The sequence below is a fragment of the Canis aureus genome, chromosome 22, assembly GCF_053574225.1.
Source record: "Canis aureus isolate CA01 chromosome 22, VMU_Caureus_v.1.0, whole genome shotgun sequence".
In the NCBI taxonomy this organism is placed as follows: Eukaryota; Metazoa; Chordata; class Mammalia; order Carnivora; family Canidae; genus Canis; species Canis aureus.
In genome coordinates, this window is record NC_135632.1 from 37806915 (window position 1) to 37828011 (window position 21097).

Consider the following 21097-nt stretch of genomic DNA (forward strand, 5'->3'; position numbering starts at 1 on the left):
CCTGGAAAGCTAGTATGGTATAGGTAGTCTCAAATTTCTTTCTGATTTGTTACCTTCCTAAATAGAGAATATCTGATAAAGGCAATGCAAAGAATCTCTTGGTAGACATGCATGGTCCACACATACTCAGGAGGAGCCAAGCCCTCATTTATGGTAGTGCTGAATAATCCTTAAGATTCTTCTTTCCCTTCCTCATCTTGTGCAGCACTTGTTGTATCGGTTTTGTTGCAGTTATGCCTTCTGTTCTGATAGTTACTGATTTGGGGCATATGCTATTGTAACGGTGCCACGATCTCTGTCATATTTCACCACTATACCCTTGCAAGAGCCTAGGAAGACTTGGAGATGTGTCAGAAGAGCTTACCAACCTCATACGTTAGCCGTGCTGCACAGCAGTGCTGCAGAAATGAGCTGAAAATTCCAAGCAGCATATTGAGTGTGTGATTTATTTGTTCTCCAGGCAGGTCAATTAATTATTTCATGGGGACGCCACCCTAAATTGTAAATAGAAAGAGAGAGAAAATGACTTGTCACATTCTGTGGCTGTCTCTCTTACACTTAGGTTGACAAAAGCAGTTTCTCCCCTGAATGTAGGTGATAACCAGAAATGGAAGGGTTGGGCCAGAGCTAAAAGTGTTGGTCAGCGTATCTCAGGGATGCAGTTTGAAATGACTTTTGAGATAGTGTACTAATACTTTCACCACCTGTGGGTTCTTGAAAGAGTATTTGTCCTTGTCAGTTTAGGGGGCTATAACAAAAATACTATAGACTGGGTGCTTTAAACAAGCATTTACTTCTCATGTGTCTGAAAGTTGGTAAACCTGAGATCGGGGTGCAGGCAGATTTGGTGTCCAGGGAGGGCCCTTCTCCTGGTTTGTAGGCAGGTGTCTTCTGGTTATCCTCATGTAGCAGAGAGACCTAGCTCATCTCTTTCTCTTCTTGTAAGGACTCTAATTCCCATCATGGGGCTCCACTCTCATGACCTCATATAAACCAAATTACTTCCCAAAGGCCCTACTTCCTAAAACTATACTGTTGGGAGTTAGGGATTTGACATACGGATTTTAGGGGGACCCAAACATGTTGTCCTTAATACTATTATAAGGTGAGGAAAAGGAAAATAATAATTATTATTTCATACTTACTGTACTATGTGCTTCCTGTCTTGGAAACACAAAGGAATGATAGCTTTCCTAGATTTCCAAATATATTTTTTTCCAGATAGATTTTGATGTGTTATTGTATTAATAAAGAGGAAGGTATTTCTAGATCTTTGGCTGAAGGGAAATGGGATAAGAAGTAAGAAAGATAAAACCAGCACATGGAGAATGTAGCAAAAATGTAGCTTTTCTAGGAAAAACATGAAGCATTTAAGTTATTTATCACTGAATTGCTACTCCATTTATAACCTTTGCAAATAACTTCTCTTTTTCCCAATTTGAAAATATATTTGTGTGAGCAGAATGGAGCACTGATGTGTTTTTAGAGTGAAATTTGAAATGGTTTGTTAGGACCCTAATATTGGCCCCAATGTCTTTTTACTAGATGAAATACTCTTTTATTTAGAAAAGAACAATATTTTTATAGAAGGACACTCTAACTTCCAAATCCGCTGCCTTGGCAACAGCTACGTAAAGTCCACAGTTGCTGGCAAATACCATGAACTCCTAAGAAGTTACTCAAACACCTTGAATAAAATTTCTTAGGTAAAGTTGTTTCAAGGAACTCCTGTACCATTTTTACAAGAACCACTTAGGAGCCCTCATGAAAACAAATTCTGCCTCTGACACTATGAGTTTGAGTCCTCTTTCATTTCATCCTCACCTTTTAAGTCATGGCTGACTATTAACACATCAAACTGGCAAGATTTTCGGTCCTTCTGTTGGATGTGTGTCTGCGTGTGTGTGTGTGTGTGTGTGTGAGTGTGTGTGTCTGTGAATGCATGTACCCGTTTACAACATTTGATTATCAGAGAGCAGATAATTCCATGATACTTGGGAAACAGTCTGTACCCATCATGTTAACCTAATGTAGATATTTAGCCCTAAATGTAATTCACGATTCATGTTGTTGGGCAGTTTATCACATATCATAGAAAGGTACTATAGACTTACATTGGATTTTACTTGAGGAACATGAATAAAGATAAAAGTGGATCTACAGGTAATCAATTAAATATTGAAGTGTTTATGTTGCAATCATATACAGAAACACATTTACAAATTTTATCAGCCTTTGTACTTGTATTTTCCCATGAAAGACTTGAGGTGACCTACAAAAGCATAGGCTTTGCAATAAATACAATAAACTCGAACTAGAAATAGAAAACCCAGAACACTGACAGAAAGTTGAAGGAAATATATACTGTTTTGAATGCCCAGCTTCCTGGTAACACAAATAAAAAAGGGACACAAAGAAGAAGCATCTTTATACTTATTATAACCAAGGAAGTTCCTCAGGGGAGGCCACAGTTTTTCCTGGCAGAAAATTCTAAAATATATGTCTTAATTTATTTAATAAGAGTTACTTAGAAGCTTGTGAGTTTGAATCTTTCTGGTCCTAAAAACGGTACTATGGGTAGATTTATAATTTCAAATTACAGGCTTTGAATTTTTTCAGTACTAACTTTATAAACACCATCCTATTATAAAGTAGCAAGTGGTTCACTTGGGTTGACTTAGTCCTTGTGGTCAGTAAAGGCACATGCTGTCTGGGAGGCAGGCAGCACTGTCAAGCCAACCTGGATCCATACCCAGCTGTGTATCCTGGGTTATGTTCTGTGACCTCTGTGACTATCAAGATGTGTGTCTATTTGTCTTCTATAAAATAAGAATGCTAAATTTTATGATTATCAAGATTACATGAGAAAATATATTTAAAATAGCTAGGATCATCACAGTACTTTCTCAAACATTGATGCTGAAGATGAATTTTTTTTCATTTTTTTGTGCTTACTTTCCCCTAGTCACAAACTTTTTGATTATATAATAGAGAAATAGGATACATAAATGAGTGGGGGCACCTGGGTGGCCTAGTCCTTTGGATGTCCAGCTCTTGATTTCGGCTCAGGTCATGATTTCATGGGTCATGGGATTGAGTCCTGTGTGGAGCTCCCTGTTCAGCAAGGAATCTGCTTGAAGATTCTCTCCTGCTCTTCCCCCACCTGGCATGCACACACTCTCACTCTTGCTCTCAAATAAATAAGTAAATCTTAAAAAAAAATATGTACAGATGAATGAATAGAATAATCACAGAAATTATAACTGAAGTCTGGACTTCTGACTTAGGTGGTTACATTTGGCAGCCAATACCATGGTCATTTGGGACTTAGAAAATGATTTATAATGGATATGTGAGTTTTTCAAAGCTGAGGATTTACCCTTTTGAAAACAAAACATACTACTGTTTCCAAAAAAATAAAATTACCTATTAATAATGAAAATCTTTCTCAGATTGGTTTGTAATCTTTCTTGCCTTTTAAAGGTGAATGTGCCACATAAAAATAACTCTTTTAGCAATTCAGAATATTTAACTTAGTTCTACATTAAAGCAAAGTTAACTCTGTGGCTCTTTGTGGTCCTTAGAATGCTTGTCCTACACAAGTAGCCTCAGCTTCCTGTGCCTTTGGGAGTGTGAGTCATGCTGTTCCTTGTAGCAGCCCTATGGCTTCTTTAGCCCCTTTTCATTTGTTACATCCAATGTGCTCAGGAATTTGAAAATCAGATAACGAAGCTAATTTTATCTGTGAGTAAAATAAGAATAAATAGAATCTGGTCGTCTAGGTATCAAGTACCTGGGTTGGTTTTTACACATGAACTCTCTCTGCCTTGTCTTTAGTTCTTTGGAGTTCCATTTGACTTAATTGCTGGTTTTCACGGTGTTCTGAAAAGGTGAAATGTTATTCTATTTTCTCCAAGAGTTATTAAAGAATGACAAGATATTGGGAGTGCCCCACATGCACAAAGTTCAAAGTCATTAAAATTCTCAAATCCTTGCATATTCAGTTATAGTCACTAAAAGAGAATCAAAGAGTTTTTTCTGTAAGTTTACTTATTCACAAGCGGTGATTGTTTATTCCTTAAAAGAGTTTGAGGGAAAGAAACGTTCATCATCTTCCTTGTAGGGTTGCTCAAAAGCTTAGCAACACTCATCACTCACACATTCTTCTGTCTCACCAAGATGCTGCTTTGTTAGTCTGTCCCTTTCTTTAGGTTTCATTCACAGTGAAAATGAAAGACATTTTAAAACTGCCCCTAAAGGGGTTATATAATAGAAGTTCATTTAAACTATTAAATATCTTTAGGTTTTAGCTTCAATTTACACTAAATCATGCTTACATCTTGCTTTGTCCATAGGACATACTTCCTAGTACATTGTAAAGGGGCTATTTTTATACCCATCCATTCCTTAAAGATAAAGTGATTTGAAACAAGAATAAGTGCTTCCTTTATACAAATTGGAAGGAAGACCTGAATCTTATACACTTTCCCTGGAATGTATGACTACAGAATATTTTCCTTCTTTAATTTGGTCATGTGTCACCTTTATTGAAGCTTGCATTAGGCAGTTAATTTACTTCTTTTCATTTGACTCCTCTGTATAAGCTTCTGTACATCTGTTTGTTAACAATCAATAGTTGCACCTAATCTTTCAGTTGTGTTTGTGATGTATTGAGTTGTATCCAGAAGGCTTCCACCAGTTCTCCCCCTAACTAACATTTACTTGTGCTATTAATCTGGAAGCAAGGCTTTATATTCATGATCTTGGTGTAGTTCTGTCCTAGCTTTCCAACATAGATAAAGTAATTATCCATCTTACAGATTAGAAAACCAAGGCTGGATAAGTTAAGTTACTGGCTTTCATTAGCAAGTAGAACTGTGGCCCAGAATTGTACCCTGGCAGGGTGGATTTACCTCTTCATGCCAGTACTCTGAGTGGTGGCACTGATATGTGGCCGTGGGTCTGGGCTGATGCCTGGGAACAAATAACTTCTGTGCATGCCCATAATATTTCTTTTAGAAGGAGTAGAGACCTAGCCTTGGGCTCATTTCCATTTGACATAGGGATCAATTTCTTCACAATCCGTGAGGTTACTCAGACATGTTTCCCTATGCTGCCAAATTGCATTATTACTTTCATGCAAATGCTTGCAACTCATCTTCACTCAATTGCCTGCGCTTGCACATGATATCAGGGAAATGAGCTGAGAAATACACAGAAAACTGCATAGCCATTGTGTGTCTTTCAGGGACATGAATGTGGCCTAACCAAATTTACTCTCAGCGTCACCTCTAACTGCCTTAGGTGGATGGGCCTAAATTGCACGCTGCTGAGCACTAAATGAATATTAATGAATATAAAATATGGCTCTAAGCACCACTGTATGTGAAAAACTCCCCAAAATGTATTCTGCTCAGATCTCTCTCCAAAAGTGCAGTCTCATGTACCCAACTGCCTGTCACTTATTTGAACAAGTAGGTGGTATTCTTTGCCCCATATCAGGAATTAACACCCCCAGTTTTTAAATGGCAAGAGAGATGACAGTTTTCTTCCTGTTAACTACCCTGTTCTAATAAATGTTGAGCCATTTCTAGGTTGGCTGACAGTTGTAAAGTTTGAATAATTCTCCATTCCTCTTATATTAAAATCCCCTAGGGGCATTTATGTCAATGACTAGCTTCTTTTCTTGCTTATTGTAAAAAGATCAGAGAATCTCTTAAGTAATCTATAAAATACTGTTCACTATCCTTGGTAAAGGTAAAATTTAATAGACCATAAGAGTTTTCAGAAGCAATAAAAATATTTTAAAATGATTTAAGTTTAAGAGAAATAATGCCTCAGTATGTTCATTGGGTGAAAGAAACCTCGGGACAGTATCCCCTCTTTGAATAAGGGAATGTCTCCTGAATGTGGGCAGAGGGGAGAGCCTACCACCTGTGGAGAGGGTAATAAACAGATTGAAAACTGTGTTTTTCCTTGATCTTTGAGAGACTTGTTTGTCGAGTTCTGCATTAGAGGTGAGTGTTACTATTCAAAAATAACCCAAGTCTTGCTGCATGTATTGGGCAACTGTTGACATTTTCTGAACTTGACTGGTGGTAACACCAGAAAATAAAATCTGAAAAAAAGTGGCTAACAAATGCCACAATATTTGAATAGTTTAGATCTTTTTTTTTTTTTGAAAAATGTTTGGAAAAAACTCACATATGATATAATAATTTTATTTACCAAATAAAAGGTCTGATTTTTTAAAGAAACTGTAAGAATACAATATTCATTATTTTTCAGACTTTAAGTTTTAGAAAAGTAATAATACTCTTTCAAAATAGAAGATATACATAATTATTAAAACAAATGAGTTATAATTATTGAGATGACTTTTTAAAAAGACTTTTTATTCATTTACTCATGAGAGACACAGAGAGAGAGAGAGAGACAGAGATATAGGCAGATGGAGAAGCAGGCCCCTCGCAGTGAACCTGTTGCAGGACTCCATCCCTGGACCTGGGATCACACCCTGCGCCGAAGGCAGACACTTAACCACTGAGCCACCCAGGCATCCCAATTATTGAGATAACTTTTAAAGAGATTGGAAAGAGATCAAATAACTTTTATAATAGTAGAAAATGTCAAATAACTGTTCATCAACCTATTGATGTTTCCTTATAGAAACAGCAAATACTTTTTATTAGTAATATATTTTTTTATATATTAAGAGAATTATCAGCTAGTTACAATTGTAGCCCTAATACTTTATACCAAGGAGGAAGAAAAAAAAATCAATGAAATGCATTCTTACACTGTAACTATATATTCCAACCAGATTGTAAAAAGCAAGAGGTTAAAGATCATTAATTCAGTATTATTTTTGGCAGAGCTTAAAATCACATAAAGTAATGGAAAATAGAGAAAGTACTGAAAAGAAAAAGAGAAAAGTAGAGAAACATTAAGATCCTAGGAGATTATTTATTAATACATTAGAAAGTTTTAGAATTTTCTTTCACTAATGAAATAGAATTGGCCCATGCTCTCTTGAAAAATCTGACAAATTTAGTTTTTTAGTAGAAAAACTCCCTTGGATAGTTTTCTTAATCCAGAACTTTCTTTTCTTCTCTCTTTCCCCCCCACCGCCACTTTTTTTGAACCATTTGGAACATAGTAGAAAGATCACTAAGTGAGAGTCCAAGCATCTGACTTGATTACAGCAGTAATTATATTATCTCAGTCATACTCTCTGAGTTTCAGTCATCTGTCTAGAAAACAAAGAGGTTTTCTAATTTTTTTCTGAGGTAAGTTTTCATAATTTTCTGTAAGATTTACAGTGCTCTTGAATGACTAGAAATCTTGCTGAAGAGATTATTTTTATATTAGAAAAAAGGAGGAAAACTGTGTGTATATGTGTGTGTTTGCACATGTCTGTATGTGTTTCATGATAGCCAGTCATGACAAGACAAGGGTTTATATCAATGGTTGGCAAACACTTCCTATAAAGGACCTACTTTGTGGTCTATATTGATGGATATGACTGTATTCCAATAAAGTTGTACTTACAGATACAGGCATTGGGTGGGATTTGACCCATGGCTGTAGTTTGCTGACTTCTGGTTATACACACGGGTGAAGGCTTGTTAACTGATACAACCTTTTGGGTGGGCAATTTTTTTTTAATCTTTTTTTTTTTAATTTATTTTGGGTGGGCAATTTTGATGCCATATCAAGACTTTATGAAAGTGTCCAGCCTTTGACATCGCATTCTCACTTCTGGTAATTTATCCTAAGGGAATATTTAGAAAAATCTATAAAGATATTATCTACAATGATATTTGTTGTAACTTTTCTTTAATGATAGCAACAAAGGGGCAACAAATTAAAAAGCCATTCGGTAGGAAATAATTACGTGTTCATTATAGTTTATTCATACAATGAGATACTACATAACGTAATGATACCATGTGTCTCTATGTACTGACATGATATACTATCCATAATACCTTGTTAGTTGGAAAAGAAAGTATAAAACATTAAGTATGATATGATTCTGGATTTGATGCTATCTTTAAATTTTTTAAAAAATATTTTATTTATTTACTCATGAGAGACACAGAGAGAGAAGTAGAGACACAGGCAGAGGGAGAAGCAGCCTCCATGCCGGGAGCCTGATGTGGGACTCGATCCCGATCCCCTATCCCTGAGCCAAAGGCAGACGTTCAACTGCTGAGCCGCCACCCACGCATCCTGATGCTATCTTTAAATTGTGAGATTAGAAGTAATTTCATTTTCATAATACTCTCTGATATTTTTGTATATATTACGTTACTTTCATGATCAAATAAAAAAGCAAAAATGTTTCAATTTGGAAAAAAATTCATAATACTAAAAAGTTTATGCAGTGACAATGAAGCAGATACTTCCAATAAAATCTTAAAATATTGTGTATCCTTGTAAATTCTCTAATGCCATCAATTAAGTTTTTAAAGGGGAGGTTCAAACTCTCAGAACCTCAAAGAAATAGGCATTGCAGCTCTAGGTTGAAGATATCCATAACTATGCACACTCACTTATAAACTAGTAGATTGCTGTATTTAACATTATAATCTCGGCTTTTCTCAGCTTGTCTGAAAAACTACCACCACCAACAAAAACTTCTTCTTGTCTCCGGACACCATTATGACCATTGCCAATGAAGATATTTTTTTTTCTTTCTTGGAGAAGGATGTATTTCACAAGTTTGTTATATAATGTTGTGAGATAGCTTGTGAATTGAGCTTTTCAGCGATAGAGAGAAGCTTGGAAGGCTCTCTAAATCCCCAGATCTGTGTCCCTCCCTAGCTTTTCTATTTAAATATGAAATTATATTCTCATTGTGAACACTTTTATCACTCTATTCTTTCTGTACCAAAATGTCAGTTTTCCTAAGGAAAGCTTTGTTCCATACTTAGCAATAAATTCTCCAGAATAAAACATACTGATTAAAAAACAAAACAAAACAAAACAAAAAACCAGTACCAGCTTTTAGAGAAGGCTTGATTTAGTGCTTAATATTTTACTGGAATTTTTTGGTGACATATACATGTTTATAGAAACTCATTTAATTTCATGCCAGTACTACTCGTATCACTCATTGTCACTCATTTTACAAAATTGGATGAGGCACAGAAAGGTGAAATACAATGCCAGAGGGTGTATTGCTAGTACATGGTCGAGTTAGGATTTGAACCTCACTGAATTTGCCATGTCGCCTCCACAGCTGTCTGACACTAAGTTAGAAGATAAGCATGCCCCCCAAATGGTAAAGAGGCAATAAATGAAAAACAATTCACCTTGTACCACTTCTCATGTATATCTCAATCAATCAGTCACTCAAATATTACCTGATGTGCTTACCTTACAAGAAATTGGAATTTTTTTCCAGGACAGGAAGAAAAATTTTTTTGTTTGTTTTTAAAAACTTGAACTAACTTTTTAACAAAATGTGAGTATGCATTTGGGCACAGTAGCACAATGGTGGTGACGTCCAGGTGAATGTTGTTTTGCTAGTCTAGAGTTGCATCAGGCTGGGGTATAGGCAAGACTCCACTTAGGTAACAGGAAATAAATATTTCCTTCACTGGAGTAGACTCTTTCTACCATGGAACTGAGGGTGCCGTAGGACTTTGACACGTGTTTCCTACCTGAATCAGAGATAGTTGATGAGAATAAGTTTACGATTTCTGGGGCACGTGGGTGGTTCAGTTGGTTAAGCATCTGCCTTTAGCTCAGGTCATGATCCCAGGATCCTGGGATTGAGCCCTGTGTTGAGGTCCCTGCTCAGTGGGGAGCCTGCTTCTCCCTCTCCTCTCCCTCTGCCCCCGCACCACCGCCCCCCCCACCGCTCGTGCTCTCTCTGTTTCAAATAAATAAATAAAATCTTTCCTAAAAGTTTATAATTTCTGAAGGTGCTGCTTATGTCTAGAAATCTTAGAAAATATCTTCTAGTAACAGTAAATTGTATTTTGTTTAGATGTCAATACTTTATGGAGTTTTATCTTTATTAGTGCCCTAACCCCTTTAAATTTTGCATAGAATTTGTCCCTTGTCACTTTAAATGCCATTCAGAAAATCACTCAGTTACTGTGGTTAATAATTATTATTTTACTATTTATTAGTGCAATATAGCTAATGACCTGCTGCTCATATTCAACAAGATCATGAGCAGTTGGTCTGTCATTCCTCTTCCATCAGTCACTTAAAACAGCAATTGGAACATAAACAGTATCATCCCCTTATTATAAATTCCATTAGCAAAGAAAGAGAAAAATACAGACCTGACCAAAATTATCATTATTGCTGAGAGTTTTTTCCTTAATTCAGAGTTTCAAAGGCCACAAATGCAAGACACAAAATACCAAATTTTGTGGTAAGAAAAACTACTAGATATTTTAAAGAAACTATTTGCCATTGATTCGAGTCTGAACCCTTGCAAAGAGTTAATACAGATCTGATAGACGTAGAGCCAGTTCCCACGTTACTCATGGTTGCTGGATAAGCTTGTTTGTGGATTGAATTTTCTCTCAAGAAAGAAATCCAGTCATCAAAAGTTAATGAAGGGAAAAAGGAGAGGTTCTTATAAAGTTTTTCAGAGCTTTATAAGAAAAAAGGAAAACTGTATCAAAACAGAAGATCAACTAGGCTTCTACAAACTCATTGTCAAGTGTCATCTGTCAGCTTCCAAAGTAGCCATCTAGTAGTAGAGCTACAAGTGGTCCAGGACAGGTAACTTCCCCTTGCCCCAAGTCAGCATCTAACTCTCCATTCTATAACCAACCAGAGAGGAAGAAATTCTCCCAGTTTGACAGGCCAGTTCTTTACAGAAAGATTGCACCAGCAAGACAATAGCCAAGCTCTGGAGTACGGAATGTTTGTTGAGATGGAAAATCCTGATTAATGGTTGTTATTTTCATAGCAAGCCTAATTCTCATACATGAAAACTGGTGAATGAGAGTCAAAGTCAACTAATATTTGGATGTTCTTTCTGTGAATACAAATTGCCAAAGGAATGACTAGGGGGAAAAAAAAAGGAATGACTAGGGAAACAAAGATGTGTACATGGCACAAAACTTTCCTTTTTTCCTACTTCTGTTCTTTCCATCTTACCCCCTCCTCCACTTCATCATCTGTATGGATTACTTGCATTTATTTTCTCTCATTTTATGTTTTACTCCTCATTTTTGCTTTGCTCTTCCTTTCCCACTGCTGATATTTTTACCTTCTTGGTGGCTGTTAGTGACATCTGGAATTTGTGTGGTAGCAGACATAGTATTTAGGGATAAAGAATATATTCATCCTTGGGTTTATAGAAAAAGGCAAGCTAGGGGATAAGGCAGATTTTGGTCCTCTAACCCTGGTTACTTTGGGTTCAGAGAAAAATCAAAGAAAAGGAATACCATTGGATTGATTTTTACAGACGTTAACCCAGAAAAATATTTCAAGTTAGGAGGAATGTATGAAATGTTTAACAAGCCTGGTACCTGTATTAGGCCACAGGAAAAAAAAAAGCCAATATATGATTCTTGGACTTCAGGTACTAAAATCTTGTTTCTTGCTTTATGGACCCAATAACTAAGTTCTCTGACAGTGATCATATTACATCCTACTCTTTTATCCTATTGCTTACCTGGTGCTTGCCTCATTCTCTTATTCATTGGCACATTCATACACACACATGTGCGCACTCTACACGCCCCCACTCCCCCTCCTCACCCTCCGACACACAGATAGTAACCAAATGTAAAATAAAATCAATCAGCTCTGGTAGTATCAGTACCCTAAATATTCACACCTTCCCAGTTTCATCAGTGTAAAATCAAGCCATCTACCCTGCCAGTTGAGCTCTCAAGTATCTAGTCTGATAGTCTCTTTCAACTTTATGTTCCATTGGTACTATACTAGTCAGGAGAGCTGAGACTTCTTAGCAGTAACATTTAAATCCCTAATCTCAGTGAAGTTGAGGTCAGGGAATGTTTATTTCTTATCAGCATGGTCTGAGGCAGATCAGCAGACCCTCTCTTTCACCTAGTAAGTCACAGATTGAGGTTCCCTCCACTTTGTGAGGTTGCATTTCATCGGGTTGCCAGATTTAGCGTATAAAATAGAATTCTCTCAGTTAAATTTGAATTTCAGGTAAATACTGTTTTTTCGTATAAATATTTAGTGTAAATACTTGGCACATAATTATACTAAAAAAATACTTGATTTTCATCTGAAGCTCAACATTTTAGAAAAAAATACGATAATAGTATGTTTTCAATGTGCAAATAGCATAATAATACAGTAATTTAGCGTCTAATATATAACATTTTATATAGTATTGTAGTGTAATACTGGTATACAATAGGTAGTATTATAGTATAATAGCATAATAGTTTTGTATAATACTAATTTTTATTGTAAGTATATTCCATACAACATTTGGGACATGCTTACATTGAAAATTGTTTTCTGTTTTAATGAAATTTGAGTTTAAATGGGAGTCCTATATTTTATCTGGAAACCCTATGCATTTCAGCAAGTGTCTTCCAAGGTGACAGAAGCCAAGAGAGGAAAACAAATGGGAAGGTATCACCGGCATTTTAGCCTGGAATAAGATATATATATAATCTCTGTTGCTCATGGTCTATTGGCAAGAATAGGTTACATGGCATCAGTCTGACATAGTAGAAATGGACTTGAGGATAGCTCATGGATAATTTGTGACACTAAAGATTGCTGTTTCATTACTCTATGATACCTGTATATCAGTAAAGTCAGGGTAGTGATTATATAGCAGTAGAGAGGTCTGGAAGTACTATGTGTATTTAAAGAAAGAACAAGCTCTTCTACCTGGAAGTGGCATGTTGGGAGATGAAATCTAAACTAAGTTTTGAATGGGCAGGCAGAGAGAAAGTAAAAGGGCGCGTCAAGGGCAAACAGTGTAGATACTGCATTGGACATAAGAAAGCCAGAGACTAGAGATGAAACTGACATCCTTCTGCTTATCACACTTTGGTTAGAATAAATCTCTCAAGATTTGTCCATCATCTCCTTTCTTACTTTATTAAAAAGAGGACTAAATTTTAGATTGACACATCATATGTTATGATCAGAAAACTCAGAAGGATGAGTGTTCTGAATTATAGGTAAATTTGCCAAGGGAGTGATAATATATAGTCAATAAACATAGATAGTGAATCCTCATATTATATTAATTAGCTTATACTTCCAACTATAAGGATAGTGAGGGATCTTGTCAGATTAAGAAATGCAAAGCTTCTGGAAGTTTTGGATAGGTATCTTAAAAATCATGAAGATATCACTAATTATCAGGGAAATGCGAATCAAAACCACAATGGTGATATCAACACATCCAGTCAGATTGCCTAATATCAAAAAGATAAGAAATAACACGTGTTGACAAGGCTGTGGAGAAAGAGGTACCCTCATGCACTGGTGATGGGAATATAAATTGGTGCAAACACTATGGAAAACAGTGTGGAGGTTCCTACAGAAACATTAAAAATAGGAATACCATATGATCCAGTAATTCTACTACTGTGTATTTACCCAAAGAAAATGAATAATTTATAAAGATATATGCACCCCTATGTTGTTTATTGCACCATCATTTACAATAGGCGAGATATGGAAGCAGTCCAAATATCTGTTGGTAGATGAATAGATGAAGATGTGATGTATCTCTATCGATATAGATAAATGGAAGATGAGTTAAACATAAAAAGTGTGACATCTCGCCATTTGCAACAAAGTGGATGGACCTAAAGGATATTAAGTGAAATAAGAGAGAGAAATGAAAATATCATATGATTTCATATGTGGGTTCTAAAAAACAAATGATCAAACAGACAAGACAAAAAGACTCTTAAATACAGAGAATAAGCTGATAGTTGCCAGAGGGGAAGTTGATAAAAAAAATTTCAAAAATACTATATGTATAAAGAAAACAACCAGGCTTAATTGTATTTAAGTGTTTTACCTTGTATATTTGTTGTGAATTCAGTAATTCATAAATGGCGAGTTTTCTTTGCAGGGGATATATCTCATTGTTACTGAATCATGAGAGGAATAATGAAAGAAGTTGAAAGAGAAAGAAAAACATATTTTACTTTGTGAAGAATTTAAAAAGTAATCCATCAATTTAAATGTATTTCTTTTCTAGAATCGGTCAATATGAATAGAAAATAAAGGGAATTCTCCTCACAGACATCGTGAAAGATATACATATGACTGTGAAAATAAGCTCTTTGCTCCTAGAAAAGAAAGTCAGAATGTTTTTAGTTCCCATTCTTTACTGCAGACTCAGGACTTGCTGACCTGAATGTTATTGTTTTAATAGGATATATTTGCAATATCTCCAAATAAAAGAAATTGTTTGAGTCCTTCAATGATTGAAAAATGAAACACTACACGACATATTGGCTGCTATCCTTGGATGCCAAATTGTAATTATATTTCAGAGGCTAATCAATGCATTCTGAATATTGAAAATGAAAATGAAAATCTTGACACAGCACAGCGTGGCTTTGGGGAGTGAAAGGAATGTTTACTCTTGTTAGGGTTAGTGGACAAGTCTGGTCAGAACATCACAAGGAAAACATATTTCTGTACTTGAGACCATGTTATCTCAGTGTTTCACATTCCTGCCCTTTTTGGAAGCTGTAGTTATTATTCCGAAGTCCCAAGAGGTTTGCTGTAAGATCTAAATTGCTACACTCGCCCTTTCTGACTAGGCATCCATACTCAGGGCATGCATTTACAAAAAAAAAAAAAAAAAAAAAAAAAAAAGGACATATTTTTAAAAATAATCTTTGTACTCTGGAATCTTCCCTGCAGCATGACTCTGAGAATGGCCTAGTCTTCTTTTCACCTGATTTCTGCAATCCCTGAAGCTTGCACTGGAGTCATTTTATTTCTCTTTAAAGCACAATGAGAAAGAAGTTAGCTGCAGATGAGAGGCAACAATCATGGTCTCTAAGCAAAAAGTGAATAGTAGTAGCGTTATTCTAATGGTTTTTCTTTGAACCTTTTCTTCCTCACAATTTTTATTGGACATGGTCTGTAGAAAAGGAAAGGGAAAAAGGTCGCTAACGCTCAATGCCTCAGAACTGAAGAATTTTGTTTATTCCTACCTAGGTGGGCATGATACCATGGGATGGGAGTGTGAAGCCTGTGTGTTCTCTTTGCATGTTGTTTCTTAGGGCCCTGCCCTCTGTAGAAAAACAGCGTGGCAAAGAAGCTCAATGCAGTTCCATGTCCCTGAGTTCCAAGCCTTGTTCTACCACTACCTGGTTTTGTAATCTTAGGCGGGTGAACTCACTTACTCTAGGGCTCAGGATTTCAATTGCAAATAAGACAATGAGGGAATAGTCTCAGCCTCATAGGGTTATTACAAACATTGAATACATTGATATCTGTAAAATGCTTGGCAGTCACTGTGCCTTCACACATAAGTTCTTAGAAAATGTAAACACAAACAAACAAAAAAACCCCACAGAGCTTTTATTTACAAATTACCAAAGAATATCTCAAAGAACCCATTTTTTCCCTATATCTGATTATTTCCAATGTTTCAGGTTTTAGGCAGAATTATAAAAGCTGTCTTGGGTAAAGTTTTCTGGAAAGAGGCAATTAGGTGGAGATTTGTAGGCAGAAGTTCATTGGGGGGTACCCTGGGGATCAACAGTAGTAGGGAGTGAAGGAAGGAGGAACAAGAAGTAGTTGGATTGTCATGAGACCTTGCCAACACCTTGATCTCATGGGAAGCTCCATAGTTGGAATGGTTTTTCCAGATTGTCTTAGTTTGGGGGAGGGAACCAGGCCTTTTCTACATCTCTTCACACCGAGGAGTCTTTAAATGCACGCTGCTGCTCTGGTGGCTGGGGGTCAGGGTCAGGGTTGGAGAAGAGGGAGTGCATGACCCCGGGCCAGGTGATTCTTTTGGCCCAAGGATACTGCCTGCAGAGTGATTCATCAGGCAGCTGGCAGCCACCAACACCATCAACAAGAGAGTGAGTCCCTCAGTCATGAAGGGGCATCTAGTATCCCACCACTACAACTATCATATATACATATATAAATTAGTATATTCATTTCTCACCAGTGTTTTAATTTGCTTTAATATAGATCTTCCATGCTTGGATGGAAAACAATGTAAAGCAACTTTCTTATAATATCAAATTAACTGGTTACAATGAAAAATAGCATTCCCTCTAGGCACTTGCCTCCTTATCGTCTGAAAAATCCACCATGTGAATTTGGATGTTTCAGCTTCTCATCCCATTATAGTGTACATACAATCTCTGAGTTTGTGAGTTAGTAATGTTTGAACATTTTAGAATTACTGTAACCTGCTTCCAAGTCTAGCTCATTATAAGCACTTTGTTTTCATTTCTAGGCCATAAATAGCATTATAGGAAAAATAGAGGATATATATATATATATATATATATATATATATATATATATATATTATATTATATATATAATTATCCCATGCTAAGATATCAACTGTATTTTTTCTAATTGCTTTATTATCCTTCTTAATATGCAAACGTATTTTCCATAGGAGATATGTTTTTCATTATCTCCTTTAACTTAGTGTTACATCATAAACATTTTCATGTGGCTACTAACTTTCACAGTTGTAATTTTAATAGAAACACAATATTCCAGTGAGTTGCCGTACTATAAATTGCCTAACCATTCTCTCATTGTTTGGCTTTTAGCTTGGTTCCAGGCTTTTAAATTTTAAAATTCTGAACTCAGTGAATCAATTCAGTAAATAGTAGCAGTCAATACTGGCTCATACGAGAATAAGGTGCAGACATAACAATGATAATACTCAATCTGTGCCTCAGTGGAGGTGAGACACAGTCATTTAGATGAATGGCCACATAATAAAACATGGCTTTAGTGAGCTGGTAGAGCTGAGACGGGAGTCATCATTTCTAACTTTGTAGGAGGGAAAGATTCATAGAGGAGGAGGATTTCAAGCTACATTTTGCAAGGTGAGTAAAATTTATACAAGGGAAAAAGATGATCAAGGAATTTGAGCCAAAAGAAAAGTAACAGCAAAGAAAAGGGCATGTAGAAATAATTACAGATATAAGGAACCATGAGTCATCTGGTATAGTAGCTTATAGGAGATAATCAGGTGATGGGAAAGATAATTTAGAGTATACATTCCAGACACTTGGCCTCCATATTAAGAGTTTGTATTCATCTCTAAGTTAAAAGGTAGTTTTGTACAGAAGAACACCATGATTAGGTTAGTGCATCAGAAAAAGTCATTGGCATTAACATGAAGCATTTATTGATTGGAGAGAAAGAGACAGGAGACTCGCACTCTAGTTAGATACTACACTTGTTCAAGGGATATTTAAGTTATTCTTTCATTTTTAGTTCTTCCATTTCTTCATGAATCATGAATAGGTAATCAGCTAGTAAAGTGTTAAGCGTGGGGCTATTAAAGATCAATGTCTAGTTAAAATTATCCATCTATCCAACAAATATGAATTGAAAGCCTACTTTGGGCAAGATGGATGAGTCAGAGCTGAATTCCTACCAATCCTTGGTCTTGAGTTTCCAGTCTGATGGTGAATAGGGTAGAACATTTGGTGATCACAGGTCAATGCATCAACGCTATGTATAGAACAATTATGTTCTTCACCAAGTGACATTCCACAAAGGGGATTAGATACTTTCTAAATGAGTTTTCACCCCAACTCTTAAAAAGTCAGTGGATAAATTCTGTCTTCTTATGTTTTCTTCCTCTATCTACAAATAGAGAAGCCAAATCCAAGTCTGGAATTCAAACCCAAATGGAACAATACACAGGCCAAGTTGTCTGGCTACTTGGGCATCAGAAGGAATTAGAACACTTTGAAATACTTTGTGTTCATTTACTGAGTTAATTGGAACATTCCCACTTCTAGGAGAAATCAAGGGTTTTGGGATGCCACTTTGCATTTTAACACTGTTATTTCCAGTCTAGGGAAGGATTTATCCCTCTTCCCCACCCCTTTCTTGCATTGCACTTAACCCTTGTCTTCAGTCAGGCATATGGCAGGACACCAGGCTGTTGTTACTGTATCACTTAGATGTCATACTTACGAATGAGTCACTGTTCTAAAAATATGCTTTGTTTAAAAGGACAAGACATATTTTCTAAGATCTTTCTCAGAACTAATGTGGTATCCTAATTCTTACACACTAGCTACTACAGCTAAATTGAGTGCTTGATACAAAGTAAAAAGATAAGCCAGATTACATGTGTAATGTATCATTTGTGAAAACATGTTTTAATTTGAAGACATGTTGAAAGTGATTAGGTACATTAGGGATTTCGAACTGTGAGTTTTATTATTCTACCACAATCAGTTTTCTGTCGGCAACCATAAACTTAAATAAATAATAAGCTTATATACAACCAGGTAAATATGTCTTCTGCTTCCAAAGGACAAAATCATACTTTAGAACCATTCTTCAGTCAATGCACTTTTTCTTGATGGTTTGAGGCAGGAGTGAACAACCTTTGTGTCAGTATAATTAGCTTTTCATGCCATTGGAGGTGTGGGGTTGGTATAGGTAAGGGAGCAGACAGTAATAAGCAAGGTGTTTAGATAGAACATTGTCAGATCCCCTTGGCTTTCTTTTATCTGTTCTCACATCTCTCCCCAAAGGGACGGTATTCCCAACTGCTAGTATCTGTGACTTTTCTTACTGAAATGGCCCTTAGACTACTAGTTCTACTTTGCCTATTGGTACAAAAAGCCAAAAAGCCACACCCTCTTTCCTACTAGTGACCCTCTTCTGCCTGAATATGAAAGCCCAATTCACTTGCTTGGGTTGGGATAACTCTGAGGTGTGATTTACATTCGCTGTTCTCCTGCAAAGTTTGGGCTAATGCTACCCTTCATGAAACTTTGAAATCATACCCTTGGGGCACCTGGGTGGCTCAGTGGTTGTGCATCTGCCTTTGGCTCAGGTAGTGATCCTGGGGTCCTAGGATCGAGTCCCTCATTGGGCTTCCCACAGGGAGCCTGCCTCTGTCTCTGCCTCTGCCTATGTCTCTGCCTCTATCTGTGTGTCTCTCATGGATAAATAAATAATGAAAATAAAAATAAAAATAAATAAAGTAAAATCATACCCTGTTTGCTTCTGTAGCTCCACAACAGTTTGTCCTGAGAGCATTTCCTTAATAAATGGCTTTCATATAAATACTTGTCCTGAAGTATACTTCGAGGGAAGCTGAAAATAGTGCTGTTGCATAAAGTATCTCCTTCCTGTAGTCAACCTTTTAGAGATATGTTCTGGGTTAATAAATCTTCTATCTGTGCAAATATACACTGAGAAGGATAAGCATAATGAAACAGAACATTCCCAAGAACCTGAAATGGCATGCAGATCCAGTAAATGGAATTTATAGGAAGAGCAAAACCAGGCTACCTGTATGACTATTGCTTTTGAAGGTGCCCAAGGTACTGTGACCATTTTTGCCAACCTTATTCTTTCTGTACACAAGCAACAATCATAATTCAAAGATGTAGGAAGAACTGCTGAGCCTAAACTCTGGCTGGACGTCTAGTTCCCATAAGAAAGATGCTATCTGTAGGAAGATCAAAAAGAAGAAGACATAGGAGAAGACTTGCGGGAAACTGCAGATTTTATCACATTTGCTTGGTTCAGAGACTCCATGAGCAGCAGAAAGGTGGAAGTGCTGACCCCTGCCCAGGACATCCACACAAACTGTTAGACACTTGGGATTGTCCAGCTGTAATCCACTTATAGATCTAATTGGGATTTTAACCCACTCATTTAAAGAATCTTTGTGAGCCAAGGGAAATTCACTAACATTATTTATAAATGCAAGATCTGGGTAATTTTCTCCTCGTTTTGGATAAGTAGGAAAAAAAATGTAACCTACAAAGGCCATCCCGTGGCAGAATGAAAGGGAATAATATCGTGAATACAAGAGGAAGAACAGACCTTTGAACACTATTTATAACAGGAACCAGAAAAAATTTAGAAGACTATTTGTCATACTTAATCTGATTTAAGAAGACATTGCCTTTGGTAAACAGGAAGAGAAAGCCACAAAATAGAATAAGCTGAGATGAAGGGACAACAGGATGAAATGAAAAGAGGACAGGATGTGAGCCAAGGCAACAAGCTGGGATGAAATGGGAGCTTGGTGAGATAAAGGACAAACGCAAGGAGGCAAGAATAATAATTTCAAAATTAAAATCACATTGGAGTTAACCCCTCCACATACCCCCCCCCCCCACAGACACACACACTACCAGCACAAGGAAGAACACAAGAAAGTGATATTAAAGGAAATGAAAGATATCCAGGACAAATGAAAGAGATACAATTACGAATTATAAGTGTTCTGGAAGAACACTGGATACTATAGAACAAAAGTAATAATTAAAGACACAAGTGAAGAACCTTTGTCCAAATCTGAGGGTTTGAAAGAAAAGGAGGGAGGGAAACTAGAAATGCAGATGACAGGAGTCTGCCATGATTGGGACAAAATCATTCAAAGGAGAATGAGACACATATCCAGACTATATATATATATATTTTTTTTTTTTTTCACAAAGGAAGACTGACAAGCATCCAGGAAGAAAGATCCAGGTTATCTCTAAAAGGATTAGTACTAATTTGGCACCATAGAATTATTGGCATCTCAAATTCCAAAAGACAGTGAAGTAAATTTAGGGGAACTGCCATTTCATTCTTTTGTTTAACAAATATCAGCTCCTACTATGTATCTAACATGTTAGATTCTGAGAGTACAAACAGTGTACATTTTTACAAACTGAAATGAACTGTGTAATTAAAAATAATTGATCATCCCAACTACATGCAACGACTGATGTAAAGGTATAATCATCAAAATTATTTATCTGCTGGGCTTTTTCCATGGGATTCCTGATTCAGTAGATCTGGGGTAGGTCTTGATAATTTGCATGTCTCAGAAGTTCCTGAGTGATGCTGATGTAGCTGGTCTAGGAACCACACAGTCAGCACCACTGATTTATAGTAAATAAAATTTACG

The 21097-nt window shown here is 36.5% G+C and overlaps 1 protein-coding gene and 1 long non-coding RNA gene across 26 annotated transcripts in view; one reads left to right on the top strand and one right to left on the bottom strand.

Annotated features, from left to right (window-relative positions):
* The window catches only part of RBMS3 (RNA binding motif single stranded interacting protein 3), a 1278684-nt gene that overhangs the window by 835674 nt on the left and 421913 nt on the right, over positions 1–21097 (top strand). The gene's annotated exons all lie outside the window — the stretch shown is intronic.
* Positions 1–21097, bottom strand: part of LOC144294016 (uncharacterized) — a 58023-nt gene that overhangs the window by 15128 nt on the left and 21798 nt on the right. For 4 of the 5 annotated variants that reach the window (XR_013361396.1, XR_013361395.1, XR_013361397.1 and 1 more), the window contains 2 exons: positions 1146–1277; positions 369–494 (listed from right to left, as the gene is read on the bottom strand). This is a non-coding gene — a long non-coding RNA (uncharacterized LOC144294016). Of the gene's footprint in view, positions 1–368; positions 495–1145; positions 1278–3793; positions 3883–21097 lie in introns of all 5 variants that reach the window. The other variant, XR_013361399.1, reaches the window with a different exon arrangement.